This window comes from Symphalangus syndactylus, chromosome 19 (assembly GCF_028878055.3).
Source record: "Symphalangus syndactylus isolate Jambi chromosome 19, NHGRI_mSymSyn1-v2.1_pri, whole genome shotgun sequence".
NCBI classification, from domain to species: domain Eukaryota; kingdom Metazoa; phylum Chordata; class Mammalia; order Primates; family Hylobatidae; genus Symphalangus; species Symphalangus syndactylus.
This window is the reverse complement of record NC_072434.2, coordinates 40,501,574-40,515,688: the sequence shown is the minus strand read 5'-3', so window position 1 is coordinate 40,515,688 and position 14,115 is coordinate 40,501,574. Positions and strand designations below refer to the sequence as shown.

Below are 14,115 nucleotides of genomic sequence, written 5' to 3'. Positions count from 1 at the left end.
GCAGGAATGAGGCCGGGCACGGTGGCTCACGCCTGTAATCCCAACAGTTTGGGAGGCTGAGGAGGGAGAATCACTTGAGGTCAGGAGTTTGAGACCAGCCTGGCCAACATGGTGAAACCCTGTCTGTACTAAAAATACAAAAATTAGCTGGGCATGGTGGCACACACTTGTAATCCCAGCTACTCTGGAGGCTGAGGCACAAGAATTGCTTGAACCCGGGAGGCATATGTTGCAGTGAGCTGAGATCGCGCCATTGCACTCCAGCCTGGGCAACAGAGCAAGACTCTGACAAAAACAAAAAAAGGAAGAAGAAGGAATGACATCAAGTCCCCTCTAGAGTCAGGAATGGTCACTCGAGGTAGAGATGATTCTGCTTTCTCCTCAAGGTAAGTTCTTTTGAGAGAGGAGCCACTGAGACCTAAAGAAACAAAAGAATCATCCCCTGAGTCATTCAAACCTGCTACTGAAGCTATGGGACTTCTCAGAAGAATCCTCAGAGATAAGATCAGCGTGGGATGACCATAGGCCCCACAAGCTGTGATGCTAGACAGAGTGACTGTTTTCCCTGACTTAACAGCCAGCCACCTGCTTAGCCTGAAAGGAATACCCAGAGAGAGTCAAAGGAAGGTGATAGAGTTGGGAGAAAGAAGGCAGAACTTGGGCCACATCTGCATGGGGAAAAAAAAGAGAAGAAGCTGGGCATAGCAGCTCATACCTATAATCCCAAAACTTCGGGAGGCCGAGGTGGGAGGATCACTTGAGCCAGGAGTTGAGACAACTTGAGACCAGCCTGGGCAACATAGTGAGACCCCATCTCTACAAAACAACAAAAACAAATTAGCTGAACATAGAGGCACGCACCAGTAGTTCCAGCTACCCAAGAGGCTGAGGTGGGAGGATCACTTGAGCTCAGGAATTTGAGGCTGCAGTGAGTCATGAACATGCCACTACACTCCAGCCTGGGTAACAGAGCAAGACTCTGTCTCAAAAAAAAAAAAAAAGTTCCTGGAGAAGGGTGACATACAAACGTGAAAGAGAGAAGAGGTGAAGAAGTTAAGGCAGCTTTTAGGCAGGTACAAGAATTAAGGAGCACTGTTTAATGTAAAGAGCATTCGCTAGGAGTTAGGCTGCCAAGATTTTCTTTGTCTTGACCTATATATAGTTCACATCATTTTAGTACCATCTTTTCCCATATTTAAAAAAGAGATAATGATACTTCATATATTTGCAAAAAAAAAAAAATACAAGTGAACTTCTTTGGAAGGTTAATAAATCTTTCACATTGGTTTAGTTTGTAACCCAATTTTTTTCTATTTTTCCCACTCCTGTTCCTCTATGGTTTAAATCTTCAAACCAAAATGATTTGGTTTAAATCTTCAAACCAAAATGGAATTGCAGCTGCCTGCTCTGAGCACTTGGGGTAACTGCATGTACTTTATTTCTTAAATTTTATTTTAGGTTCAGGGGTACATGTGAAGGTTTGTTATATAACTAAATCACGGCATGGGGGTTTGTTGTACAGGTTATTTCATCACCCAGTATTAAACCCTGTACCCAATAGTTATCTTTTCCGCTCCTCTGCCTCCTCCTACCCTCCACCCTCTAGTAGACCCCAGTGTCTGTTGTTCCCCTCTTTGTGCTCATGAATTCTTATCATTTAGCTCCCACTTATTAGTGAGAACATGAGGTGTTTGGTTTTCTGTTCCTGTGTAAGTTTGCTATTTCCAGTGCTTTTCTGTGTCTGTCTTCCCCACAAAACTGGAAACTCCCCCAGGGTGGCCATGGCATTTCATTCCTCCCCGCAACCCCAGGGCCTTGCTGGGTTAGGTTCCAGGATTTAGTAAGCAGTGAAATGTTTGCTAAAGGAATGAATTAACCCCTGGGCATTCCATTTATTACCTCAAGGTATCCCCTCACTAAAGCTTTGAGTTAGATAATACTTTGGGAAAATAACAGGGAGTGAATGATGAGGACTGTCTGAATATATGTGCTGCATAAAGCATTTTTTTTTTAATCTTAAAATACAACCGTAAACAAAATTTCAACCTATGAACTTCTAGGTTATAACTTCTGAAAGATAGGTACTGTTCTTCCCATTTACCAAGCGAGAAACCTAAGACTAACTTTCTTGCAGTCACATTGAAAGTTAGTTTCTGACTCAGAACAAGCATCCTGGCTTTTAGTCTTAGCCCACAGATTTCCTCTCAAAAGTGCGGCTCTTTTATGAGCACTTAGCTGTGAGAGAATGAGCAGTCAGTCAGTGGTAAGAACAAGTAATTCATGAACCTTTCCAGAGGATCAATAAACAGACCTTCGCCGCCGCCCCTGCCTTCCTGCACTCCGCCCTTTGACAATGTTTGCGTCCCATCCTAAGGTCTCCAGGGTGGAACCTGCCCAGATGGTGTGAGAGGAGGAGCTTAGTTAAGCAAGAGACATGTATAATGAAGCTTCAAGTGAACTAGCTAAGAAGAAACATGCAGGCCAGTTGCGGTGGCTCACGCCTGTAATCCCAAAACTTTGGGAGGCCGAGGTGGGAGGATCACTCCGTCAGGAGATCGAGACCGTCCTGGCCAACATGGTGAAACCCTGTCTCTACTACAAATACAAAAAATTAGCTGGGCGTGTGGCACATGCCTGTAATCTCAGCTACTAGGGAGGCTGAGGCAGAAGAATTGCTAGAACCTGGCAGGCGGAGGTTGCAATGAACCAAGATCGCACCACTGCCCTCCAGCCTGGTGACAGAGCAAGACTCCAACTCAAAAAAAAAAATAGTAACATGCAGAAGAAAACCCAATGAAGACTGCTATAGAAGTTGTTTGGCATTTCCTAGATTGGAGAGGGATGGGGTGGAGACCTAGAACTATCATTGTCATAGCCGGTCAGTCCTTGGCTTCAGTCCACAGGATTTATCCTTTTTACTGAGGCTGTCCTATCTCCTTGGTACACCTATTAGTCTAGCAGGGACCAGTAGTTCATGTTCCTACATATTAATGCAGGATTAGCAAACTGGTGTGTGTCACTGTCATTAACACCATCATCTCCATCATCACCATCACCATCATTGCCGCCATGTCCAGCACCTCATAGTTTACCAAGTGTTTTCGTATTCACCTTCTCACTCTGTGCTGACAACAGCCCTCTGTAGACAGCTCTGTTGTGGTGATCACGTGTACTAAAATCACTGGCTTTTCCTTGGGCCTTCAAATGAGTACTTTTATAGTATGAGAGTAGAGATAGGGTCAGAAAAACTACTATTAAATAACCTAGGAGAGAAGAATCCTTTATAATACTTTGCCTTTTTGAGTCACTTGGTGGGGGTCACCTATTTAGCACTTCTGCTAGTTTTTTGCTACTAAGGATGCTAACCAAAATAAAAATAAGGACATTAAGAAGATAGATTATAATAACCAGAGTAATTTCCCAAATTCTCCTTTTGAAAAACAAGACTAAGGCCCACTGAGTCAAGTGATATGTGGAATGAAAATGTAATGAAATAATAGTAAATAATAATAGTGCTATATATAAATGTTTAGCTCTTTGAAAAGTGCTTTTGTCTAATTTGGTCTCACAACTACCTTTCAAGTTATTAAAATAATCATTATCTCTGTTTTAAAGATAAAAAAGAATTTCAGTTAAATAACCCATTGATGTAAGAAACAGAACAAAGCTCTAATAGGAAATTTTCTTGCCCATTTAAGAAACTCAAAGAAATTTTTAAAACAATATCCTTACTTTTACAGTCTATTAATAAACAATTTGGCATTAATGCTTGAAATGTGGATTTTGTACAATAGCGTGTGTTGAAAGGTTCACAGGATCTTTGTTGAATATAGAAACTCACGGGGTGCCATTGAAAATATGCCTTCATTTACCTGGTTTCTGTAGAGCCTCTTTCTGATGCCTCCCACCTCATCCCCAGTCACAACAAGTGTATTTTCTTCTATGGGGACAGGAATCACCTAGTAATACGTAAAGGTCTGGTTCAGTGGTTTCCCACCTAGACTGCACATTAAATTTTCTGTGGGCTTTTTAAAAAGACAGATACCTTATAGTAACCAGAACAGCATGGTCCTGGCATAAAAACGGACACATAGACCAATGGAACAGAATAGAGAACCCAGAAATAAATCCATGCACTTACAGCCAACTCATTTTTGACAAAAACCCCAAGAACATTGGAGAAAGAATGGCCTCATTAAAAAATGGTTCTGGGAAAACTGGATATCCATATGCAGAAGAATGAAACTAGATCCTCATTTTTACCATATACAAAAATAAACTCAAAATGGATTAAAGACTTAAGTGTAAGACCTTAAACTATAAAACAACTAAAAGAAAAACATTGGGGAGATGGTACAGGACATCGGTTTGAGCGAAGATTTATCTGCATAAGGCCTCAGAAGCACAGGCAATAAAAGCAAAAATAGACAAAGGAGATTACATCAAGCTAAAAAGCTTCTGCACAACAATGGAAACAATCAACAAAGCAAAAAGACAACCTACAGAATGGGAGAAAAATATTTGTAAACTATCCATCTGACAAGGGATTTGTAACCAGAATATAGACGGAACTCAAACAACTCTATAGCAAAAGACAAATAATCCAATTTGAGAATGGGCAAAGACCTGAATAGACATTTCTCAAAAGAAGATATACAAATGGTCAACAGGTATATTTAAAAATGCCCAACATCAATCATAGGGAAATGCAAGTCAAAACTACAATGAGATATAATTTCATTCCAGTTAGAATGGCTATTATCAAAAAGACAAAAAATAGGCCTAGCATGGTATCTCACATCTCTAATCCCAGTGCTTTGGGAGGTCAAGGCAGGAGGATCACTTTAGGCCAGGAGTTTGTGGCTGCAGTCAGCTATGATTGCATTAATACACTCCAGCCTTGCAACAGAGGTAGACCCTGTCTCTAAAAGAATAAAATATTCCAGGTATGGTGGCTCACGCCTGTAATCCCAACACTTTAGGAGGCCGAGGTGGGTGGATCACTTGAGTCCAGGAGTTCAAGACCACCCTGGGCAATATGACCAAACACTGTTTCTACAAAAACTTAGCAGGACATGGTGGTGTGTGCCTGTATTCCCAGATACTCAGGTGGCTGAGGCAGGAGAATGGCTTGAGCCTGGGAGGTCAAGGATGCAGTGAGCCATGTTCATGCCACTGCACTCCATCCTGGGCTACAGAGGGAGAGCTGTCAAAAAAATAATTAATATTAATAAATAAAGAAAAGTTAAAAAATAAAGAAAATAAACAGTGACAAATGCTGGTAAGGATGTGGAGAAAGAGGAACGCTTGTACGCTGTTGGTGGGAATGTGTGGTAATATAGCCATATAGAAAACAGTATGGAGATTTCTCAAAAAACTAAAAATAGAATTACCATATGATTCAGGAATCCCACTGCTGGGTCTATAACCAAAAGAATGGAAATCAGTATATCAAAGCCATATGTGCACTCCCATATTTACTGCAGCACTATTCACAAGAGCCAAGATATGGAATCAACCTGCGTCCATCAATGGATAAATGGAAAAAGAAAATATGGCATATATACACAATGAAATATTATTCAGCCATAAAAAAGAATGAAATCCTGTCACTTGCAGCAACACAGATGGAACTGGAAGTCATTATGTTATGCAAAATAAGCCAGGCACAGAAAAACAAATATTGCATATTTTCATTCATATGTAAGGGCTAAAAAAGTGGATCTGATAGAGGTAGAGTATAGAATCATGGTTACCAGAGGCTGGAAAGGAAAGCAGAGAGGGGAAATAAAGAGAAGATGGTTAAGGGGTACAAATATACAATTATGAGGAATAACTTCTGGTACTTGATAGTACAGTAGAGAGATTATAGTTAACTATAATTATTACATATTTCAAAATAGAAGAATTATAATGGTCCCAACCCAAAGAAAAGATAACTATTTGAGGTGATAGATATCCCAAATACCCTGATTTGCTCATTACACATTGTGTACAGGTATCAGAATATCACATGGTCCCTAAAATTACATGTACAACTATTCAACTATTGTTATAGCAGCAGGTAGTTAGGCAGACATGAGAAGGGCAGGACAAGGTGCCCCCTCACTTCCCCCTGCACCAGGAATGTCAGGTGACCATTAGGTGATGGTCAGGTGGTGGCTAAACCAATAATAATTGGTTGCAGCCAGTGTCTCCCAATAGATAGAAAACACCTGAAACTGGTGAGCAGCAGCTTCCTGATAAGATCTCAGGAGGTGGGCGAGCGGGCTCAAGCATGCACACTCAGGGGCAAAATGGCAGAGTTTAACTGGTATATGACCTTCTAGGACACCCAACTGGTAAGGGAAGAGAGCCTCGAGTGAGCATGTGCACAACTCCAATAAACACACTGTGCATGTGGCCCCTCCCAAGTGCTAGCAGGCCACTGCACATGTGGACAGCCCACCCCAAGGGAAGAATCAGAAGAGATGTAACACAACCCAGAAAGCCTGCCAACATACAAACACCAAGTTGAAGGTCAAACTGCACACTTGATCTCTCAAGTCACCCACTTGGCCCTCTTCCAAGTGTACTGTATTTTCTTCATTCCTGCTGTAAAACTTTTTGATAAACTTTCACTCCTGCTGTATAACTTGCCTGGGTCTCTCCTTCTGCCTTATGCCCCTGGGTTGAATTCTTTTTTCTGAGGAGGCAAGAACTGAGGTTGCTGGCCAGGCGCAGTGGCTCACACCTGTAATCTCAGCACTTTGGGAAGCGGAGGTGGGTGGATCACGAGGTCAGGAGTTCAAGACTAGCCTGGCCAAGATGGTGAAACCCTGTCTCTACTAAAAATACAAAAATTAGCTGCACGTGGTGGCAGGCGCCTGTAATCCCAGCTACTCAGGAGGCTGAGGCAGGGAATTGCTTGAACCTAGGAGGTGGAGGTTGAAGTCAGCTGAGATAGCGCCACTGCACTCCAGCCTGGGCAACAGAGTGAGACTCCATCTCAAAAAAAAAAAGGAATTGAGGTTGCTGCAGATCTGTATGGATCTGCTGCTAACAGTATTATTTATCAATCAAAAAACAAAACATAGATGCCTAGCTCCTCTCTCAACAGCAATTGAATCTGAATCGCAGGGAATAGAGGCCAGGTGTTTGTGCCTTTTAAATCTCCCCAGGTGTTTCTTTTTTTTTTTTTTTTTTTTTTAGTTTTTTTTTTTTCTATTTTTAGTAGAGATGGGATTTCACCGTGTTAGCCAGGATGGTCTTAATCTCCTGACCTTATGATCTGCCCGCCTCGGCCTCCTAAAGTGCTGGGATTCCAGGCATGAGCCACTGCACCCGGCCCAGAGTTTTATTCTTTACAGGAGGTCAGTGCCCATCACGTTCCCTGTCTACAGACAAATAAAAAGCTGCTCTCTCCAGAGGGGCGGCAGCAGTCCTGATGGTCCAGTGAGACCCAGAAGGTTCCAGGAGACCTTCAATCCTGAGTCCCTTTCAGTCATCGTCTTCTGAGTCTTCTGTGGACTTGGATGCGCTCTCTGGCAAGTCGTCTCCCATCTGCTGGAAACCTTCCCGACTGTGAATCCCACATGTATTTGATGGTCACCTTGAATTCAGCCATCTCATACCCAAAAAGCTTCAGGACGTGAGCCTGCTCTGGGGTCAGCACATCGCCCTCCTTGCATACCTCGTAGTCAGACAGCAGAGTCACCACACCTCTCTTGAGGGCAGTGGGCAGGCCCAGCTGCCTGAGCTGTGGCTCCATGGAGTGGGGGAACTGCTCCAGGGGCCCTGGGTCCAGGCTCACAGTGAAAGCTGCTTTGTTACCAGCTATGGCGTAGTCCATTTCTGTGTATTCGTGAACCACTCATTCACCTCCTCCTTTGTGCGGTTGGTGAACAGGAGACCCACTTCACCCCTCAACCTTTTGCTGACCTGGTGCAGGTTGTCTTTGTATTCATCAGATGGGCTCTGACCCAAGGCCACCATCATCACCTCGTTTTTGCCAAAGAACATCCGGCTGTGCTTCCAGGCGTTCCGGATGTCCTTCAGCTTGCTGTTCCTCATGTTGGCCACAGAGAAGATGAAAAGGTACTTGTAGGTGTCCACACATTTTCGAAGCTCTTCTATCAGGTTTTGTTTCAATTCCAAGCCTTTGTTGGCAGTTTTGGTTAAGGCGACTTTCTTGTCGCACTTGGATTTGGGCATTGCACTGAATCCCCAAGTGTTTCTTATATAAAGTAAAGGCTGAAAACCGCAGATAACAATTTTACCTTATAGTATTACTTTAAATATTACTACTATCATCATGATCATGATTCTTGTACGTTTGTTTGCCAGTTTAATTTTATAAGAATTAATGGCAACAAGGGCATCATCCTCCAGGATGAGCCCTTTTTTATATTATGCTTTCCTGGTAGCTTGGTGATGTTGAGGCAGCTGCAGAACCAGAAGAGGAAAGGGTCAGGGCTTTCCTAGGCCAGTCTTTCCATGATAAAGAAATGGCACTTGTCGGTTAAATAAATTTCTTGAAAGATCTCTGCATAGTTTTTCATTCTCCCTTAATCTGACTGTGAGCTAAATTGCAATCTGAAATATTTAAGTTATATCACCAATCAAGTGGCTAATTGAGAAATCTCCTCCTTCTCCTTCTCCCTGCAAAGCTCAACCAGACTGTTATAAATGCAAAGTTAGTCCAGGCACAGTGGCTCACGCCTGTAATCCCAGCACTTTGGGAGGCCAAGGTGGATGAATCACTTGAGGACAGGAGTTCAAGACCAGACTCACCAACATGGTGAAACCCCCATCTCTACTAAAAATACAAAAATTAGCTAGGTGTGGTGGCAGGCGCCTGTAATCCCAGTTACTCGGGAGGCTGAGGCACAAGAATCCCTTGAACCTGGGAGGAGGAGGCTGCAGTGAGCTGAGATCACACCACTGTGCTCCAGCCTGGGCAACAGAGTGAGTCTCCATCTAAAAAGATAATAATTAAAATTAAAAATGAATAAATAAATGCAAATTTAAACCTCCTTTCCACATGCCCCTAAATATGTTTGCATTAGATCTGTATTGTTCTTAGCTAATTCTGGTATAGAAAATGACAGGGCCTTGTTCAGGCTTCTCAGAAGTCTGTGCCAGGAGGGGCCCTAACCCAGAGCTGGAGCTAGAGTTTCAGAAAGTATTTGTGACATGTTCTCTATATAAGCTATGGACTCTGGGCCATCGTGGTCCATCAGCTCCCTAGAAAGAGAGAGTGGGCCACCTAACCCTATGAGGGGCACTCTGAGTACAGCAAGGGCCCCAGAGAGGAGACAGGCCAGTCCTGGGGCTAAGGGAAGCTGCCCCAGGGGGCAAGAGTCATTTTTTGGAAAAATAAAATCCCAAACTTCTGACTGAGTTATACTCCAGTACACAATTTTATATATATTCTAACCTCGAACCACTTCTCTTTCCAGACAAAGTGGATAGGCATGTGCATTGTTCAAAGCTCTGTTCACTGGGAAGATTTTCTCTTACCCCTGTCTTTTTCAAGGTCAGGCCTGAGTGACACTAAGTGCAGCTGTCATCAACGTTCAACTTGCACACGAGTACCAAGCCAACCGATCCATAAAGCAAGCTTGGGCTTTTTGATCCTCCTTTAGCTGTTGGTTAAGAATTGCCCATATAGCCATGGGTGTTAGAAAAGGGATGGGTGCCAGTGTAACAGTGGTGGGTGCCAGGAGTCTGAGCTCTCTGCTGTGTAGCCTGCTGTGCCCTCTTCCTGCTTTGCTCAGTTCCAAGTGTATACCATTTCTATTGTATAATGAATTTTGCTGGACCCATCTGACCTTATGACTGACGGATATGACAGGACCCAGTTCAAGAAGAGGAGTTCTGACCAGGTGCAGTAACTCACACCTGTAATCCCACACTGTGGGAAGCCAAGGCAGGAGGATCCCTTGAGCCCAGGAGCTAGAGACCAGCCTAGGCAACATAGTGAGACTCGTCTCTAAAAAAAAAATAATAAATTAGCCAGGCATGGTTGTGTGTGCCTATAGTCCCAGCTAGGCTGAGGTGGGAGGATCGTTTTAGCCCAGGAGGTCAAGGCTGCAGTGAGTGGTGACTGTGCCACTGCGCTTCAGCCTGGATGACAGAGTGAGACCCCCATCTCAGAAAAAAAAAAAAAAAAAAAGCAGTTCTGATGTGTCACATGGGCAGGCATTCTGCTTCTATCATAGTTTCTAGCCCAGTACCATGTCTGGAGTTATTTTTTTTAAAGGCACAGGTTTCATCAGCATATTGCATGGTTTTGATCCACGCTGGAAAGTGAGAATGGTAAAACTGGGTTAATTTACCTCATGGGAGTCATCATAAGGATCAGAGTAGATAAGGCTGGTGAAAGTATTATACCATCACAACATTATTGTTGCAGAAAAGATTGTTACTTTGGATGTTGCTTGGAAATATATTCGTGGTGAGCAGACTTAATCTTTTTTATTCTAGCCTTTTGATGACTATGGTATTACTTATAAAAGGATTTTATCTCAAGCAAAACAAAAAAGCAATGTTTAACAATAGCTCTAGTTAAAGATATGGCTTAGAATCTAGGCGGGGCGTGATGGCTCACGCCTGTAATCCCAGCACTTTGGGAGGCTGAGGCAGGCAGATCACGAGTTCAGGAGTTTGAGACCAGCCTGACCAACATGGTGAAACACCGTCTCTACTAAAAATAAAAAATTGCCAGGCATGGTAGCACACGCCTGTAATCCCAGCTACTCAGGAGGCTGAAGCAGGAGAATCGCTTGAACCCAGGTGGCAGAGGTTGCAGTGAGCCAAGATCGCACCACTGCACTACAGCCTGGGCAACAGAATGAGACTCCGTCTCAAAAACAAAACAAAACTAACTTCCTTCCTTCCTTCCTTCCTTCCTTCCTTCCTTCCCTCCCTCCCTGCCTCCCTCCTTCCTTCCTTCCTTCCTTTCTTTCTTCTTCTCTTTTCTTCCCTCTGTGGCCCAGGCTGGAATCTAGTCGGCTCGCTGCAGACTCCCTGCCTCCAGCTCCCGTGATTCTCCTGCCCCGGCCTGCTGGCTGCCTGGGATTGCCGGCACGCACCACCACCGCTGCCTGCTTTTTCTCCTTTGGCTGGAGGCGCGGTTTCGCCATGTTGGCCAGGCTGCTCTCCAGCTCTGCCCGCCTCGGCCTCCCGAGGTGCTGGGACTGCAGACGGAGTCTCACTCGCTCGGTGCTCGGTGTTGCCCGGGCTGGAGTGCGGTGGCGTGGTCTTGGCTCCCTGCAGCCTCCGCCTCCCAGCCGCCTGCCTTGGCCTCCCAGGGTGCTGGGATTGCAGCCCCTGCCCGGCCGCCGCCCTGTCTGGGAGGTGGGGAGCGTCTCTGCCCGGCCGCCCCGTCTGGGAAGTGAGGAGCGCCTCTGCCCGGCCACCCATCGTCTGGGAAGTGAGGAGCGCCTCTGCCCGGCCACTCATCGTCTGGGAAGTGAGGAGCGCCTCTGCCCAGCTGCCCCGTCTGGGAAGAAGTGAGGAGCGCCTCTGCCCGGCCGCCCCGTCTGGGAAGTGAGGAGCGCCTCTGCCCGGCCGCCCCGTCTGGGAAGAAGTGAGGAGTGCCTCTGCCCGGCCACCCTGTCTGGGAAGTGAGGAGCGCCTTTGCCTGGCCGCCCCGTCTGGGAAGTGAGGAGCGCCTCTGCCCGGCCACCCATCCTCTGGGAAGTGAGGAGCGCCTCTGCAAGGCCACCCATCGTCTGGGAAGTGAGCAGCTCCTCTGCCCGGCCGCCCATCGTCTGGGAAGTGAGGAGCGCCTCTGCCCGGCCACCCATCCTCTGGAAAGTGAGGAGCGCCTCTGCCCGGCCACCCATCCTCTGGGAAGTGAGGAGCGCCTTTGCCCGGCCGCCCATCGTCTGGGAAGTGAGGAGCGCCTCTGCCCGGCCACCCATCCTCTGGGAAGTAAGGAGCGCCTCTGCCCGGCCGCCCCATCTGGGAAGAAGTGAGGAGCGCCTCTGCCCGGCCGCCCCATCTGGGAAGTGGGGAGCACCTCTGCCCGGCCGCCCCGTCTGGGAAGTGAGGAGCGCCTCTGCCCAGCCGCCCCGTCTGGGAAGAAGTGAGGAGCGCCTCTGCCCGGCCACCCATCGTCTGGGAAGTGAGGAGCGCCTCTGCCCGGCCGCCCTGTCTGGGAAGAAGTGAGGAGCGCCTCTGCCCGGCCGCCCCATCTGGGAAGAAGTGAGGAGCGCCTCTGCCCGGCCGCCCCGTCTGGGAAGAAGTGAGGAGCGCCTCTGCCCGGCCACCCCATCTGGGATGTGGGGAGCGCCTCTGCCTGGTCGCCCCGTCTGGGAGGTCTACCACGGAGGCCAGAAGCAATGTGGGGGCTGGACGTGGTGGCTCGCGCCTGTGGTCCCAACACTCTGGGAGGCCGAGGGGGGTTGATCACTTCAGGCTAGGAGTTCGAGACCAGCCTGGCCAACATGGCGAAACATATGAAAAATACAACAGACAAACCAACCAACCAACCCAGTGACAACAAAACAGGTCTACCCTGGAGTCATACTCTAATTTTTTCTATTTTCCTCCCTTTCTGATCCTTTATCCCACTTTCTTTTTCTTCCTCTTCCTTCTCCTTCTTTGTCAAATAGAGGATTGTGTTATTATCATTGATCCATACAAAGTCCCTCTCTCATTTATTTTCTTTAATTCCCACTCCCCATTTCTATTCCCCGTCTTCCCATGTGCAACCTTCCTAATATGTTTGATACGCATCTTTTTGTTTGTATGTATTTTTAGAAAATGTTTATTGTTTTGTGTGCAAAAAAAATTAATAAAAAAAAAAGAGATCTAAAAAAAGAAAAACAAAACAAAACAAAACAAAACAAAACAAAACAAAACAAAAGAATCTATCTGCCTGGCCAGCCTGTAAGCAATCTATGTGGCAGGGTTTCTCGTGTGTTTTTATGTCTTTGGTGGTGATGATGGTGGAGACAGCTGATTTTTAGTAGTTGCCCAAGGAGACATACTGATATAAACCCTGCATCTTCCAGCCCCACCCAACAGAAGTTGAGCACCCCCTCTTATCTTAAATAAATGGGTCACACCCAGGCTTTAGAAAATAGTTTTTTGTTTTTCGTTGTTTTTTTTTTTTCTAATACACCTTTAATTGTATTAGCTGCGTTGGTATCTGTTAAAGAAATGCTCCCTATTAGGGCTTGATGGCAGATTGAGAAAGAGTGTGTAAGATGGGTCAAATCTCCAAGCCAGCTGTGTAAGGTGGGGAGCAGAGAGAAGATAATCCACTTAATAATGATATTGGAGCTTGCTTTAAAAAGACACATTCAGTGTTTTAGCATCTATATCATCAACTGCATTTTATAATTCAATTATTTAATACCTCTGTCCAAATTATCAGCAGTCCAGGAAGTCTCTCACCACTTCCACCAGCAGGTTAAGGGCCTTATCAGCATCCCCAGTATAGGAGTCAGATGATAATTCTCAACTGAGCACAACGATGTTGGGCCCCACTCTGAGTCTCCTGACTCACAGGCCCAGTTCCAGGGCTGTCATTCACTCAGCCTCACAATCCCCAGCTCTACTCTTTAAGTTTCCAGCCTAGCGGGGAGTTCCCCTCCAGGAGAAAGGAGTGGCAGAGTGGGTTTTCAAAATCCAAGACCTGAGCGGTGACTGGCCCAGGGCCTATCTCTAGTCTTTGGCCATAGAGTGGCTGGGCTCCCATTCTTCCTCCAAATTAGGCTACCTACCAGTGTTGCTGGAAGAAGGCATCTGCTAGGCACATTAGATGCTGTGCCTGGCCTAGTGCCTTTGTGTCCTAAAGGCAGAGCCAAACCATCCCAGGGGTCCAGCTCTCAAGGTGTGCAATCAGATGACCAGATGTGGCAGAAAACCAAAGGGTGCAGTAGCTGGGCATGTGCCTGGGTGGATTTACATGGGGTGGAGCTAAGGCCTGGGTCCAGTCCTTCTGGGTTGGCTTTAATGCAGCACTTTCAGAATGGAGCGTGCTGTTCAGAAAACAATATTTGTCAGAAGAATTTTCTTTCTTTTTCCTTCCTTCCCCCTTCCCTTCCCTCCCCTTCCCTTTTTCTTTCTTCCTTCCTTCCCTTCCCTTTTTCTTTCTTCCTTCCTTTCTCTTTTCTTTCT

The 14,115-nt window shown here is 45.9% G+C and overlaps 1 pseudogene; it reads right to left on the bottom strand.

The window, feature by feature from the left end:
* Positions 1–7,325: 7,325 nt before the first annotated feature.
* On the bottom strand, positions 7,326–8,206 carry LOC129458540 (mRNA turnover protein 4 homolog; annotated as a pseudogene).
* Positions 8,207–14,115: the final 5,909 nt, after the last annotated feature.